At 33.1% G+C, this 15,919-nt stretch overlaps 1 long non-coding RNA gene across 1 annotated transcript; it reads right to left on the bottom strand.

Annotated features, from left to right (window-relative positions):
• Window positions 1-11,900: 11,900 nt before the first annotated feature.
• On the bottom strand, window positions 11,901-14,716 carry LOC116419834. The gene is made up of 3 exons (XR_004230153.1): window positions 14,554-14,716; window positions 13,234-13,419; window positions 11,901-11,991 (listed from the first exon to the last, which is right to left on the bottom strand). It is a non-coding gene; the product is annotated as an uncharacterized LOC116419834 (long non-coding RNA).
• Window positions 14,717-15,919: the final 1,203 nt, after the last annotated feature.

The following is a 15,919-nucleotide window of genomic DNA, read 5'->3' as shown; positions in this document are numbered from 1 at the left end:
AATTTGACTTGACTTTAAAACAAAATCTTAAAACTAAAACCTGATCATTATCAGGCCACTATAGGAGAAAATGACATCTCTATGCCAAAGGCAGCTATCTGTTAATAAAAGAGAGGAGTTGCACTTTAGAAAATCACATTGTAGACTAATAAAACTCCAATTTAAATCTCCCCTTAGACAATATAATTTACATGAATGAACATATTAATAGAAAGGTTAAAAAATAGATGACTTTATTCAAATTAGTCTGGGATTAAATCTTTTGATGATTGTTTCAATTAGGACATGTCTCCATTGATTTTTCACTGTTTTCACTTGGCTAGTGCAACTCTTTTCAATTATGTTTAATAAGTTTCTGTTAAAGAGTCTTTTATATACAAAAAATGAAGAGTGAGTAGGAAGATTAAAATGAAAGTAGAGTTTGTAAGGATTTTGGATTCTAGTTCTTGGATTTTGGGAGTACAGAGACTAGAGGAGATGATGTATACATAAGTTTTAAGACAAAATATACTGTATTTGGACAGGTCAAATGGCAAGGGGAAAAGGTCTCTTCTAGGTGGGGAGATCAGGAAAGATCTACAGCAGAAAAAAGCATAAATGCTGGGTCTTAACAAAAGTTTCAGTTTCAGTTGAAAGACAAATTGGTAATTCTGTTTTGGACTTATACCTGAAACAAATAGGGCAGGATGAAACTGAAAACAGTAGATTTGAGGACAAAACTGAATCCTGGTATCCTAGTGCCTAGTACAGTGAGATGGAGGAGGAGACATTTAACAAACACTTACTTGTTGAATTGAATTGAAATAGTTCTAGTTAGGCTGTAATGCTTTGGTGCACAAATTCACACATCTATATCTATATCTATTTATTTGTGCTGTCAGAGTATTTGGATTCAAATCCCAGTTTTGCCACTTACTGCCTGTGTGATCTTGGGCAAGGTGCTCCAGGTCAAAATTTCCTCATGGTTTAAAAGAAGGGTTTGGATGAGAATGCATGTAAGATGTTTTCTGACTCAAAAATTACTTCTCCATGTTTGCCTTTCCTAGGCGACTTGTTTATGTTCTTGTTTGCCAGAGAGGGTTCCCTAAAAGTCCTGGGGTCTCTCTCTTTTTCTCCTGACATCAAGAGGATACAAATGAGGCATTCTGCCTGATAAAACTTCTTGTTACATGATCAGGCCAGTTGTCATGGTTTCATTCTTCATTTTTGTATCCTCGGTATTTAGCGTAGTATTTGGTACATATTAAGTATCTACTATGTGCCAGGCATTATGCTAGCTATACTTTACAAATAATATCTTATAATAATGTTGCTAATAATAGCTAGTATTTACATTGTATACTTTATACTATATTTTATTATTATATAATATGTAGTAATATATTCTCTATCACATATATTATTATATACCACATATTAACATGTTTATATAACATACCTATTATTTTTATATACTATATAATATCTTATTATATATGATAAATAACAGATACATCAATACATTATATATCACATATAATAATATGCTATTGCCTATTATAGTATATTTACACTTGATACATCATTTTATTGGATCCTTACCATAATCCTGGTTATTGTTGTTATTATTGCTATTACTATCCCCATTTTAAAGCTAGGGAAAGTGAGGTAAACTGAAGTTAAGTGACTTGCTTAGGATCACAGAGCTAATAAGTGTAGAAGTCTAAATTTAAATTCGGGTCTTCCTCAGTCAGGGCTTAACTCTATCCACTGCACCACAAGGCTGCCTCTTAGGATGTACTATATAAATGTTTTTTGACTGATTAATTGATTGATCTTTTTTCATTCAGACATTTCCTTGACTGTATCCTTTACTCCAGCTTTTTTTTTTTTTTAAGTTCCTTATTGTAAATTGTATCCTGCCCACACTTACTATGTAGCTCACCATGGCTTGTTGTGTAATATTCATTTTTATTCTTCAAGGACTGCAATTTTACATAATTTATAATCATACAATGATACTTGTAGAAAGCAGTACTTCAAGGTAGAGCTAGATATTATTTTGTGAGAAATTCAATCATCTTATATTGCAATATTAGTGACAAATGTTTGCAAAAAGTATTGCAGAGAAAATAATTTCAGTTTATGAACCAACACGTGTTGCCGAGAATGAAGTAAGAGAAATTATATGAAGACCTGAATAAAATTTTCCCAAAGGAAATACATTCTGTTTTTATATTCAGGGAATTTACTGAAAAGGTAGGAGTAGATGAAAGTGATAAGAAGTGTATCAGACACTAGTTCATGAAAAGCCAAAAATAAAGCTAGACAAGTATGTTGTAGTATTTTCAAGGGCCTTGAAATTTGTACTTTATCATATAAACAATAGAAAATCAATGTAAATTTTTTTTTTAATATTTGAAGATTTTTTTCTTCTCCAAAGTCCCCTGCTGATGTCTCTTTGTGATGTAGAAATGATCCATAGTTCTTTAAGATTATGTCATGTAACGGAATTTCTGATAGATTCTACCACATTAGAGAGGCTCTGCACCTGGTGAGGGGTTTTTTCTGTAGTCTAAGGACAAATCCAGTTAAATATGCCAAAGCATATTTATTCAGTGGTAAAGGATGAAGGAAGAACTAAAAGATGAAGGATTTTTTTGGTCATAGAAATTCTTGAAATTCATCTTCTAGTTTATAACTTTTGTCTTTGGAGAAAAAAAAGACAAACCTGATAAAATACAGACTTTTGAGGTATTGATATAAATAATAATCCATTTTTCATGTTCAGTAGAATTGTTTTGAATAAAAGAAAAGGGAATGAGTACTTTTATAAGGTGATCTAAAACACTAATTTTTCTAGATTTAGAATTTAATTATAAAGTGGGCAAATATTGGACATGAACTGCTATAATTAAAGTAAGTTCATTATTTTATTAATGTGAATTAAAATAATGATAAATAAATGAAAGGGCAAGAATGTTCTGAATTAATATGAGTGAAGCCTTTTTAAAACTTTTAATATTCCTTTGGTTGAATTGGAATGAGGATTAGGCTTTGTACTTAAAATAAAATGAGCAAAGTGATGATTTAAAAATTCTTTTAAATTTGTGCTCTGTAAAATAGTAAATTATAATGTTTCATTTGTAAGAATTGTAAGTTACTCAAAGAACAATGAAAAGACATAAAATGGATATAAGTAGGCTGTGGTTTATTGCTATTGATGATTGGCCTCAGGAAGTAGAAAAAAGACATCACTGAGGGTACATATGACTAGAAAAGGAAGTGGATCAGTCACAGACTGAGAGTGAAGGATAACAGATGTATAGCTCCAATCCTGTTCTTGTATTCCTGAAATAGAGTCATAAGAATATTTCCATCAAATTTAATGAATCATCTATAAAAATTTATTTTAAAATGATAAAAAACTGAATTAGAATTGCCCAGGACAAGTAGGAATAGATAACCAAGCCAGGAATCTGTTGATTCATTTAGATAATTAGGTATGCCTTATGAGTACATACAGGATTGCTTTGTTATTGTGGTAATACATAAATTTATACATAAGGGACAAGGATTGATGAAACAAAATAACATTTTTGATATTTATATATTTTATAATTCTATTTTTTTTTAAATTAAGTTTAAATGATGACCAACTAAACTAAATTTAAATGGGTAGGAATCAAACATTAGGATTCTGAAACTGCCTTATAAAGGCTGCCACTAGGTGGCAACACAACCCCCCCAAATGGCAACATCAATTGTGGAGAAACATATATTTCCCTGATGTATGAATCTAATGTCTATGCCTGGGAAAGGCTTTTATGTTTCAATACAAAATTTAGGAAAAAAGGAAAAACAGCTTTTTAACTGAGAATCTTTAATAATCAGGGACAGAACTTTTCTTCTCTCTGTCTTCTTTTTCCCTCTTCCTCCTTCCCTTCCTTTTCCTTCTGTCTCTCTGCCTCTTGCTCTTGTTTTCTGTCTCTATCTCTGTTTCTCTGTCTTTCTCTCTTTTTCTCTGTCTCTGTTTGATTGTCTTTTTGTCTCTCTGTCTGTTACTATATCTCTCGTACATTACAGATACACTTGACAAAATATTTAACTACTTCAGTAGGTTTATCTCCTCCCTTTGCCTTATATTTATTTAACTGTGAAAAAGGATAGTCAATAAACTAGCAAAAGAAAACAAATACTAAAGCCCTCCACAAATTGTTTAAGCACATCAAAGGATGCATGTGTATCTGTGTGTTTGTATGCATGCATAGGTGACAAACATATTTAGTTTATCAGAGATTTCACTACCAAACTTTTACAAACATTCATAGTGTGGCATTTCCAATAATTCAAAGATTTTTCCTAAGGGGAATGATAAACATAAATAGTGCCAAGAAAAAACCACTATCTCTCCTTAAGAAAAACACTGCTTTCTTAGCAGTGTTTTTCTTTAAATCAAGAGGAGGGAAAAGATGTTTAGTGAATGAACATAAATCCCCAAAAGGAGTGTTCATCAAATAATTACAGTGCTTAGAAATAACATTTAAGATTTGAGGGGGCAGAGCAGGAAACAATGTTTGAATATTATCGACCCAAATAAATAAATGCAGATCATAAACCGCTTCGCTGCTGTGGGATAACTATCTAGTATCTACAGAGGTACATTTGTCTTGTACTCTGCTAACTGGGCTGGCTACCAACTCGTTTTTGGGTACAATTCAAGGTTCTGACCTTGTTATAGAAAGCCGGTTTGCTTTAGGTTCCTGGTTACTTTCAAGTTAGCTTCTCTCTTTCTATTTTCTTATAGTAGCTGACATGGGCTGCTGTGACCATTCTTAAGCTAGAGCTCATGGTATTTGGATGAATACTGAGAGCTTTCCCACTAAAGAATATATTTTATTTGGGTGTGGGTGCAAAAATACTGTTTAGATTGGCATCACAATGATATCACAATCATTATGACAGTAGTATTAATGGAACAACCATATAAATATCTGTTCTTAATTTATCAGCATCATTAGCAAAAATAAAAGAATAAATAAAGAAAAAAACCTCTGCAGTTATCTGCAAATAACGGACTGATATTTGCCCAGGAAAATCTAACATTTCCCGTAGAGGAGAAGTGAATTTACAAGGGTGCAGTAAAGAGCACATTCATGAGATTCCTTGGATTCTATAGTCTTGTAGGTCTGATATAATTGTTGCGATCATGCACAAGTTACATGCTTTAGTTATGAACTGAGTTCTTGGTTCCCAATTAGAATATATATATATTTTTTTTTTGGTGAGGGGAAGTGTTTGAATAAAAGAGAATTCACTCAGTTATTAAATAAAAGTGTTAGATTAGGTAGGTAGTCTTATATTTTTAGCTTGAATAGTCTGATTGGACCAAGCAGATAAACACACACACACACACACACACACACACACAATTTCCAGAGACAAAAGGTAGAGAATGAGTGCTTCATATTTCCTTTTTCAGATTTTTATCATATATACATTATTCAAATATTTAGACCATTAGGCTACATAGCCTTTTGAGAAAACACTTTAAAAAATTCTTCTAATAGAGCAGGAACATGCTTTAAAGATTATGAATGTAAATTATTTGAAAGAAAAGAAATTCAGAATCAGAAAATTTGTTCAAATTGAAAATGAAAAATGATTTTCAGGCCATTTTAATCAGAGGTAGAATGAGAATTAGTATATTTATATCCCATTTTTACTTAAAATTACACTGAAGAGGCTAACTGAAATAGACATTGAAATTAAAATTAATATTTACATACCATCACATTGGACTACACATGCTTTGAGATACATTGGTCATGACTCAGCCATGTCCTGCCATCCATTGCAATTCTTCTCTGTGTACATACATAAACTTTCATAGAGAATGTGCATATCTTGTCACGCAATGAAATTCCTTTCCATGTACATATATAAACCTTTATAGAAAATGTATGCAGTATACTAAAGACCCTTGTATCTTTTGATATTTCATGTATACTAATATATCTTAAAGGCTATTCAGTAGTTATTCCTTGCCCTCATCTGATGGACCTATCTTCTTTTTTGGCTACATATTTCCTTGGATGACATTTTTTATGTCATTTCAGAATACATTTAATCCTTGGTAATATTCTGCAGTGCCTTTTACTCTTCATGCATCTTTCCATTACTGTAATTTTTATTCTTCTGAGATTGTGAGGTTTTAGCTGGATGGCATTACTAGGATAATACTAGTATTAAAAAGAATGAATTTTGGTAGGGAAATTCGGGGCTGTTGATGGCCCTGAAAAATTTACGAAATGCAATCTAGTACATTTTCCTCTATTTAAATTCTGAGTCCATATCATTGTTCACCTTCAGTTTATATATGAGATATAAATGCTTTTGGAACAATTCAAGACTCCATGTGATGGTGTGGGTATAATGTTTTTATTCTTATATCCATTACTAGTTTTATCTTCTTTGAGGGACTATGAATCTCAGTAGTGTTCTTGGCTCAATATAATCAAGACAATGTCATTTGCAAACAGAAACATCTGAAGGATCTCATTATCTATAAGAAAACTCTATTCTATTTACATTTTGTATAGCATATCCACTGTGATATTGGTGATCACTTTTGGCAAATAGATTTGCCCATTTTATTCTTTCTTTAATATTGATGATCATAGGCTTTTTGAGCAAAATTCTATCTATGGTAAAAGCATTCCTAAGAGAATAATTATAACTCACATACCAACATTTTTTGTAGAGCATAAAAAAGCAGAGAAAGTCAACAAAGAAGTTGACAAGAATTCATCAGTCACAATCAAAATACATCTTGACATTTAGTGTCTTCATTATAAAAATGATCACATAGAAAACTGCTGAAAAATATGGTGGTAGTGAAGAATACATGTTTTGGAATTAAGAAATGAAAGAGGCCACAAGCTTGTAGATTATTCAGAAGCTTTATATCCCCTGTAACATAAAATATTTTCATCAATGGGGACAGATAGATTGCACAGTAGATAGAGCACCAATCCCAAAGTCGGGAGGACCTGAGTTCAAATCCTGATTCACATATTTAATACTTACTAATTTGTGACCCTGGGCAAGTCACTTGACTGCAAATGTCTCTTAAAAACTATATATATATATATATATATATATATATATATATATATATATATACATACACACACACACACACATATATATATATATATATATATATATTCAAGAAGAGAATCAGGAGGACCTGTGACATGATGAGTGCCAAAATTTTAGCAAAAAGTGAAATTGATGAGCTTAATAGAAAATAGATGATCTGTTTGTGTCATTCAGTTGCCTCAGTTGTCTAGGACTGATTAATTAGAGGACAATGTCAAAATCAACACTTCATTAGAAGGAAAAAGGATCTGAAGAAAAGAGTTCATGCAATTATGGCATTTCTATCCTTACCTATTTAATCAAGCTTTTGACTCTTAAAAATGCGAAATGTATAAAAGAAAAAAAATTAGGTCTTTTAGTCACCAAAATTCCATTTGTCAGACTTTTAACATATTAACAAAATATTTGACTCAACAAGCTTTATAACTGCTTCATAGAATAATAATGCTTCATAAGCAAGTCATATATTATTATACTTCCTTTGTTGGAATAAGAGATTATATTCCTGAAAATTACCAGTATATGTGCGTATATGAATGAAGTATTTATTAAAAGTTTATTTGGGGCAAAGTACACAGTTGGGAACAAAAATAGGGTAGTAAGACCTACTAACTAAAGTATTGCTACTCCATTGGAATGACCTTTAAGAAATCAGTAAAACATTGGACCAAGATTTTAGAAGATGATATCTATATAGATGTAGATATTTAGATTTATAACTATCTATATCTTTAATTTCTCTTTATGTAAATAACCAGTCTGTACATTGACCTCAGCATTCACATAGATATATTGTGTGATACTTATATAGAAACCTAGTCACTTGCTGATAGGTTATTTATCTTTACATGAGTAATGTTAGTAAATGTAGAAAGATATTTAGGATTATATAAAAACATTAGGATTACTGTCTTTAGATTAAACTAAACAAAATGAAACGTCTTCCCTATTCTACCCATACCTTCATTAGGATTTAAGTTTTAGTTAAATTTTCTAATTGGTGCATTGTTTTGTTGATTCTGCTTATCATGAATCAGAGATTATGGTAATTTCATTAATATTAAGTTTTCTTTTAAAGTTTGTTGATGCTTTACATAGTTTTCAATAGCTCTAAATGTTTCTCTGAATTTGGGCATGGTACCTGCTCAACTATTTACAGATAAATGGCTCTATCTGCAAATAGCCATGTTTCCATGAGCTAAAATTCATACACAGAGTATCCCCTTACATAGAACATAAGCCATAAACTATAATGGACAGCCAAGTTTTAGGATCAAATTTTAAGCAACTCAAAGTCCATGCCTTAAATCAGATGTAAGAGTTGGCATAAATTCAACTCAATGAAAAATAACAAAAAATTTTAAAACGCCAAACTAAATCTTACATCAAAGTGCTTACCCTTTTACACAGAGCTCTAGAATGCAGAAGGGGAATAGAGAGAAAAAAAGAGAGGGGGTGGTGTAGAAAATCATAAAGCCTCTGAGGCTAAAGTTTACTATATAGTTAACAATTTGAATTGGCAAGGAGATGTAGTTGAAAAGAGGTTGTAATTTTTACCTACAGACTGTGACAAATCAAATACTCCAAAGAAAAGCATCTTTCAGGGAGGATTGTTTCTTTCATCCTCAAATGCTCTCTCTTTTCAGCTCTACCTACCTCCTGGTCCATCTAAAATCTCATCTTCTCCAGGAAGTCTTTCCCAGTCCCTTTTAATTCAAGGTTCTTTCTTCTATTAACTATTTTCTTATTTATTAAACACATAACCATGTACCAGTTGGGGTGCAGAGGATACATAAAAAAACAAAAGGCAGTCCTTTCCCTCAAGGAGTTCACAGTCTAAAAAGGGAGATAAGAAAACAAATGTTTAGAAACAAAACATATAAATATACCCTACAATATGTAAGGTATAAACAAGGTGTATACAAGAACAAAGTGTATTCAATGAAATAATGAAAAGCAAAGACGCTAAAATTAAAAAGGGTTAAGCAAGGTTTCCTGTAGAAGATGGGGGTTTTAGTTGGGAAGGAAGCCAGGAGGCAGAAATGAGTAAGGAAAGCATTGCAGGAATGAGGAATAGCCAGAGAAAATGCTTAGAGTGGATTGTTCCATGAATAGTCAGTCACTGTGTTGAAGAGTATGTAGCTCCAAGTAAGGTAAAAGAAGGTAGGTAGGAGGGTGCTAGATTAGGAAGATATTTAAATGGAAAATAGAGAATTTTGTATTTGATCCTAGAAGTGATAGGGAGCAATTGGAATTTATTGTTTGGAGAATGACAGTTTGGCAGCTAAATGGACAATGGTTTGGAATGGGAAGAGACTCGAAACAGGCAGAATCCCCAGCAGGCTGTTACAATAGTCTCTGTGTGAGCTGATGAGTGTCTGCACTAGAATGATGGTGGTATAAGGGGAGAGAAGTATTTGAGAGATGTCTCTAAGGTGAAATCAACAGATCTTGGCAACAACTTGGGGTGGTAGTGTACTGAGACAAAGTGATGACTCAAGGATGACACATAGGGTGTAAGCCTGAAGGACTGAGGGTATGGTGCTGCTATGTCATTCATACATATATATATACGCACATATATACATACACACACACACACACACATATATATGTTGTTTGTATATATTTATTTATATGTTGTCTCTCCTGTTATAATGTAAGCTCCTTGAGGATTGGGATTGTCTTTTACCTCTTTTTTTGTATCCTAAGTACTTAGCATAATGCCTAGCACATAGTACTTAATAAATGTTTATTGACTGATTAAGAATTATATCATTTTTCTTGGTTTGGAAGTATAAATACCTGCAAAGCAGCATGATATAATGTCAAGAGAATCAACTTTCAAGTCAAGAGGTGACAGGGACAAATCCTGTCTCTTATAATTTAGCAAGTCATTTAAGTCATCTCTAGGTTTCACTACCCTCGTCTGTAAAATAAGAAGCTTGGGATTGATGACCTTTGAATTAACTTTCAGTTTGAGATTTGTGAAGGACTGCCCTTTCCTCTTCTCATTTTTCCCAAGCCCTTCCATCTAGGGGAGAGAAGATAGAGAATTGGGTCTGAGTTCCCAGTTCAAAAACAGTCTCAGACACTTACTATGTGTTATGTGCTCCTGGACAACTTATTATCTGTTTGTCTCATTTTCTTCAACTGCAAAATGGGAATCATAATAGCATCTCTCTTGCATGGTTGTTGTGAGGATCACATGAGTTAATATTTATAAAGCTCTTACCACAATGCCTGACAATGGTAGGTGCTATATAATATATTAGCTATTATTATTGTTATTATTAATTATTGGCATGTTGTACATCTGTAGCTACTGTTTTCCCCCAAAAAACCCTTCCATCCTCTAACAGTATTGTATTGTCAAAAGATCCCTTGAGTCAGAGGATCTGAGAGAGTGTTAGATCCTCATTTCCTGTGTGACACATAAGCAAATGACTGCACCTCCACATTTCTCAATGTCTTCATCAATAAAATGGGTAATTGGCATTGGGAATCCCTTCAAACTTTAGTTCTATGATACTAATAATCTCATAACTTAAGAGTTCATTATTGCCTCAGGGGAAGTATGGGGATCTCCAACTCAATGGAACCACCATGAACAGTTCTGACAATCTAACCTTTGAGGAAGAGATATGAAGGTAGTTGAGTATCCTCCCATTCTGGTTGGAACATAACAAAGTTACATCTAATAATTGTGTATGATGAAATTTCACATGATCTACTTTTCTACATTGATCTTTTTGGGGGGCTGTGTAGTATAGGGCATGCAAAAGACTGTGTATTGTAGACAGTAGGAAGACCTGGGTTTGAGTTTCCCTTATGATATATATTGCCTGTGTGATGTTGGCCACTTTTTTAAACCTCCTTGTGCAGTAGGCAACTCCCTTCTGAACATATAACTTCCAGAATAGAAACAGATCTACATTGGTAAAGAGAGATTCCTTATTACATATTATCTACACCAAAAAAATCATAGGTCTGGAAAAAAACAAACAAACAAGGTATAAAGGATAGTATATTTTGATGAAGACAAAAGAGATTCCCATTCTACTGTAGTCTCTGTTTTATTATTTTTTTGTTTTCAGGTTAAATCTCAACTCATCCCCTTTAAAAACATACATTTAAAAACTTCTAAACTTAAACATCAAACAAAATAGACATTTCTATATATATAATAGAGTAGAAAAATGGTTACAAAATGTGCACATCTCTTTTAGTATATAGCTTGCTTTAAATATGTATATTATAAATTCAACATGTAACTTTCAAGCTGTCTTGTTTGTCTATAGTTCTTTCAAGTATTCTCTTTTCTTCTACACACTAAAATATTTCATTGACTCTCTTTGCTTTTTTTCTTTTTTCTTGCTCACCCATTTTCTACTTGTATGATTTTCAGTTTCCTCATCTATAAAATGAAGGGAGTAAACTTTGACGAACTTCCTTCTGGTTCTAAATCTCTCATCTCATTATCCTATAGACAAATCAGATAATCACAAATCTAAAGAAGTGGACAATTTGGCAGACTGGCCAAAAGTTACTAGTTTGTAAATTTGCCCAAGTAAGAAAACCAATCACTCACTTTCCTCTTTGCTTTGTGTAGATCATTGTGAATAAGTGTATAATTCACTTATCATCTGTGCTGTTTCAGTCAATGGTAAGCTGAGAAGCAGTATTTGAATGAATGCAAGTTGTTTGACAAGGATGACAGGATCAACACAAGCCAACAAACTCTATCAATCTGAAATTATTCTCTGACTGGAGTTCTTGTCCTCTCATTGATCAATCTTCAAATTTTGTCTTGTATTTTTATTAGGCAAGTTAGTCTTTTCAGTAAATCTGCAAAAAATAAACTGACATTTAATTATGAAAACCTTCTTTCTCTTACTTTCTCTTCTCTCCCTATTTCTCTTTTCTATTAAAGCTACTCTCTTGAGTGCATTGAAAGATAAATTCAGAATACAAAAGAAAAGCAAAAATCTTAAAACACTTTTAAATGGAATTTCTGTTTAAAGCAGTAGCTGGGCTTTTGCCAGTGTGACGGGTCCAGATCAAAAAAAGAGCCAAGAAATTAAAAAAAAAAAAAGCTTCTCCTTAAATGACAATAAAAATAGGCTGGGTGTGGTGAGGGGGAAAATTGTAGCAGAGATTAGAAGAACAGAAAATAGTTTCACTTTATATGTTATTTTATGGTTTTCTCACTTTTGGAAAATATCTGTATCTATAAATGCACATTATAGATATATATTTTTATTAGGGGAACAAAATCCTGAAGATTTTTTGGCTATGACAGACACACACACACACACACACACACACACACACACACACACACACATTCCACTAGGAACTTTTTGTTGTTTCTACACTGGAAATATTTACTATGTAAATTCCAACCTGTAATTTTGAGCAAAAAAGGAAATTTACAAGGGATGCTAAAATAAATGGTTGGAGAAAAAATCCATATTAATGAAATTACATAGAGCTATCAGAATATGGGAGGGTTGGAGCTAAAGTAAATCCTAAGTGAACACAGATCCACGTGCCTTTTATCTATTGCATGATAAAGTATCAAGAGATCTGAACTTGGAACCGAATCACCTGGGTTCAGATGCTGGCATTGTCACTAACTATCTGTATCACCTTTGTACATGTCATATAGCCTCTCTTGGGTTGAAATCTATATCTGAGATCTTATCTTTAAGGTCTTATCCATTTCTATCATTTTAGGATGATTTTTCTATGCACTATAAAACTAAAATCTCTATTTTTGATTTATCTTTCCTTCTAATTATCTTCCAATGAATTGAAATTAATTCACTTATTTTAATATATATTCAAGCAAAAATATAAATTCTGAGTGAATATATATTCAGTCAGAGAAATGAATCTTCTGAGTTGGGTTACTAGAACTGACGAAAGATTCTATTAATACAAATTTATATTTAATTATCTATTAATATTATTAATATTAATATAATCTATTAATACAAATTAATATTCTATTAATTCAAACTCTACTGCAGAGAGTACAACTCCAATGATCTGGCCACATTGTTTGAATGACAAACATATGCTTACCTAAAAGACTATTTTATGAAGAACTCATGCAAGGAAGACACTGATATCATGGTCAGAAGAAGAGATAAAAGGATCTCTTTGAAGAACTTTAGAATCCATTGTGTGACATAGCAGATATAGGCAAAGAACTGCCTGTAGAGCATGTCTACATCAAAGAAGGTGCTGTGCTGTCTGAGTAAAGCAGAACTGCAATAGTTCAAAAGAAATACGAGATGTACAAATTTAGAAACATCCACTTTAAATATTCATATGGATTATTTGTGCCCAACCCCTGGTAGTGTTCTGAGCTCATATTGGTCTCATCAGTCACAGTCAGACACATTGTATCTTGATTCCAATATAGTGATGTCATTTTAGTCCTTTTCAAGAATGAGACACCAACTAACCAACCAGACAACCAACCAAGCAAAGAATCCTCTTATTCATCTCTCTCTCTCTCTCTGTCTGTCTCTCTCTGTCTCTGTCTCTGTCTCTGTCTCTGTCTCTGTCTCTGTCTCTGTCTCTCTTTCTCTCTCTCTGTCTCTCTCTCTGTCTCTCTCTCTCTCTCTCTCTCTGTCTCTCTTTTGCTCTCTTTTTGTCAGCAACTTTATGAAATATGTCCTTCCCTTCCCTTCCCTCCCCTCCTCTCCCCTTCCCTTCCCTTTCTTCCCCTTCCCTTTCCTTCCCTTCTCTACCCTCCCTTTTCCCTCCCTTCCTTACCCTCCCCTTCCCTTCCCTTCCCTCCCTTCCCTTTTCCCTCTTTTCCCTACACTCCCTTTCTCTTCTCTTCCCTATCCTCCCTTTTTCCTCCCTTCCCTTCCCTCCCCTTCCCTTCCCTCCCCTTCCTTTCCCTCCCTTCCTTTCCCTTCCCTTCCCTTTCCTTCCTTTCCCTCTCTCCTCTTCCCTCCCTCCCTCCCTCCCTCCTTCTTCCTTCTTTCCTCCCTCTTTACTTCACTCTTATTCTCTCCCTCTCTCCTTCCTTTCTTCCCTCTTTCCTTCTTTCCTTCCTTTCTTCCTTCTTTCCTCACTTTAAATTTTATGAAACATTTCCCTCAAAATCTTGTGTTATATATAGTACAAGCATTATTAAACCCATTTTACCAACGAGATTAAATCCAAGAGTAAATAGCCAAGAAATTTCACACTTGAAAGTCAAATTCAGTTCTTCTGATACATCAAAAAAAAAAAAAAAGATACCATGATACCACTAGAGACCAACACTGGCCTAAAAGAACTTTAGTCTATGACCTTCCTGGTAAAGTAAAATGACTAGCCTTAAAAAAAAAAAAAAAAAAAGAAAGAAAAGAAAAGAAAGAAAGAAAGAAAGAAAGAAAATCTTACCAGAGATTTTGTTTCTGGATCTAATTGAAAACGTTGAATTTGAAAATTTTAAAGAGAAGCAGAAAGTATGTGAAGTGAGTCTGTGATGTCCCATTTCCATTCTTGAAGTATAATCCGGTAGGGGAATAGTCAGCCTATGAGTCTTGCAGGGCTTATTTTCATAATGTGGGCCTGGAGAAGTTTGTTTGAAAAGTAACCACAATGTGAACTCAAGTATTTGTTCTGTGGGCATGGAGAGAATTGTATCACGTGCTTTCTGCCTACACTGGTACGTGAGCCACAGAATGACTTACTCTTATAGACTTTTTTCCACTTCTAAGATCTTAAATTTCACTGTCTGATGAAGCATCAAGGGAATTAGTTGAAAGCAAAAAAGCTGTAACAGAAGATTTGCATAGTAATAAAGAAAACCAAAAGGGAGAGGGTGGAACATAAATTATTGTTCTTTATACAATTCTTAGACTTACTTTGATTTCAATCTTGTGGCAAGTGAAATTTTAAAAAAGAAAAGTCTGTTCCAAAAAACACAGGTTATTCCAGGTGTGTTTTTATCTCAAGTAATCTAATGATTATCACTTATGACTAAATGAGGCATGAACTGCTACTATTTAATGAATGATTTTTTTTTTTTTTAATCAAACCCAGTTCTTTGAGGTGAGGAATTGTTTCACTTTTGTCTTTGAGTCTCCAGGCCATAGCAAAGTAAATGAAACATAGTAAATATTAATGAATGCTTTTTCATTCATCCATTCACTATGTAAACAGTGTTAAATAGTAAATACTTCACGAATACTTGTTGATTGATTGACTGATACTACATAAATTCTAAAGAAAATTAATCTCCATGTAGTAAGTATAGCAACACTGAACCACAAGGGTAAATTCAATTTCAGAGGGCCACACAGATAACTTGAAAGTCTCCGGATTTAATATGATGAGTTTAATGCTACCCTCTTCCAGGTACTCATTGTAATCCATGGATTATCAGGTTTTATGAGAAAAGAGGCATGTCTAGCATTTTTATTTCTTGCCTAGAATTAATGTCTGGAGCATCACTCTAAGTTTGTCTTTCTAGTTTACTAATTTTCAGGAAGTAAAACAAAATAAATTGACCTGAGATGCAGCAGTTCATCAGACATTTTAGCATGGACTTGTTAATAGCTCTCTGGGTGACAAAATAACAGTTAATAAATAGAACTACCATTTATAAAGCACCTGAATGTTTATAAATTTAATTTAATTTAATTTCATCTTATTTTATCCTTAAGAAAATTCTGGCAGGTAAGTGCTACTATTACCCCTATTTTATAGATGGGAAAACTGAGGCAAATAGCTTTTAAATAATAAAGTCACACAGCTAGAAAGT

Source organism: Sarcophilus harrisii, chromosome 6 (assembly GCF_902635505.1).
Source record: "Sarcophilus harrisii chromosome 6, mSarHar1.11, whole genome shotgun sequence".
NCBI classification, from domain to species: Eukaryota; Metazoa; Chordata; class Mammalia; order Dasyuromorphia; family Dasyuridae; genus Sarcophilus; species Sarcophilus harrisii.
This window is presented reverse-complemented; position numbering and strand designations above follow the sequence as displayed.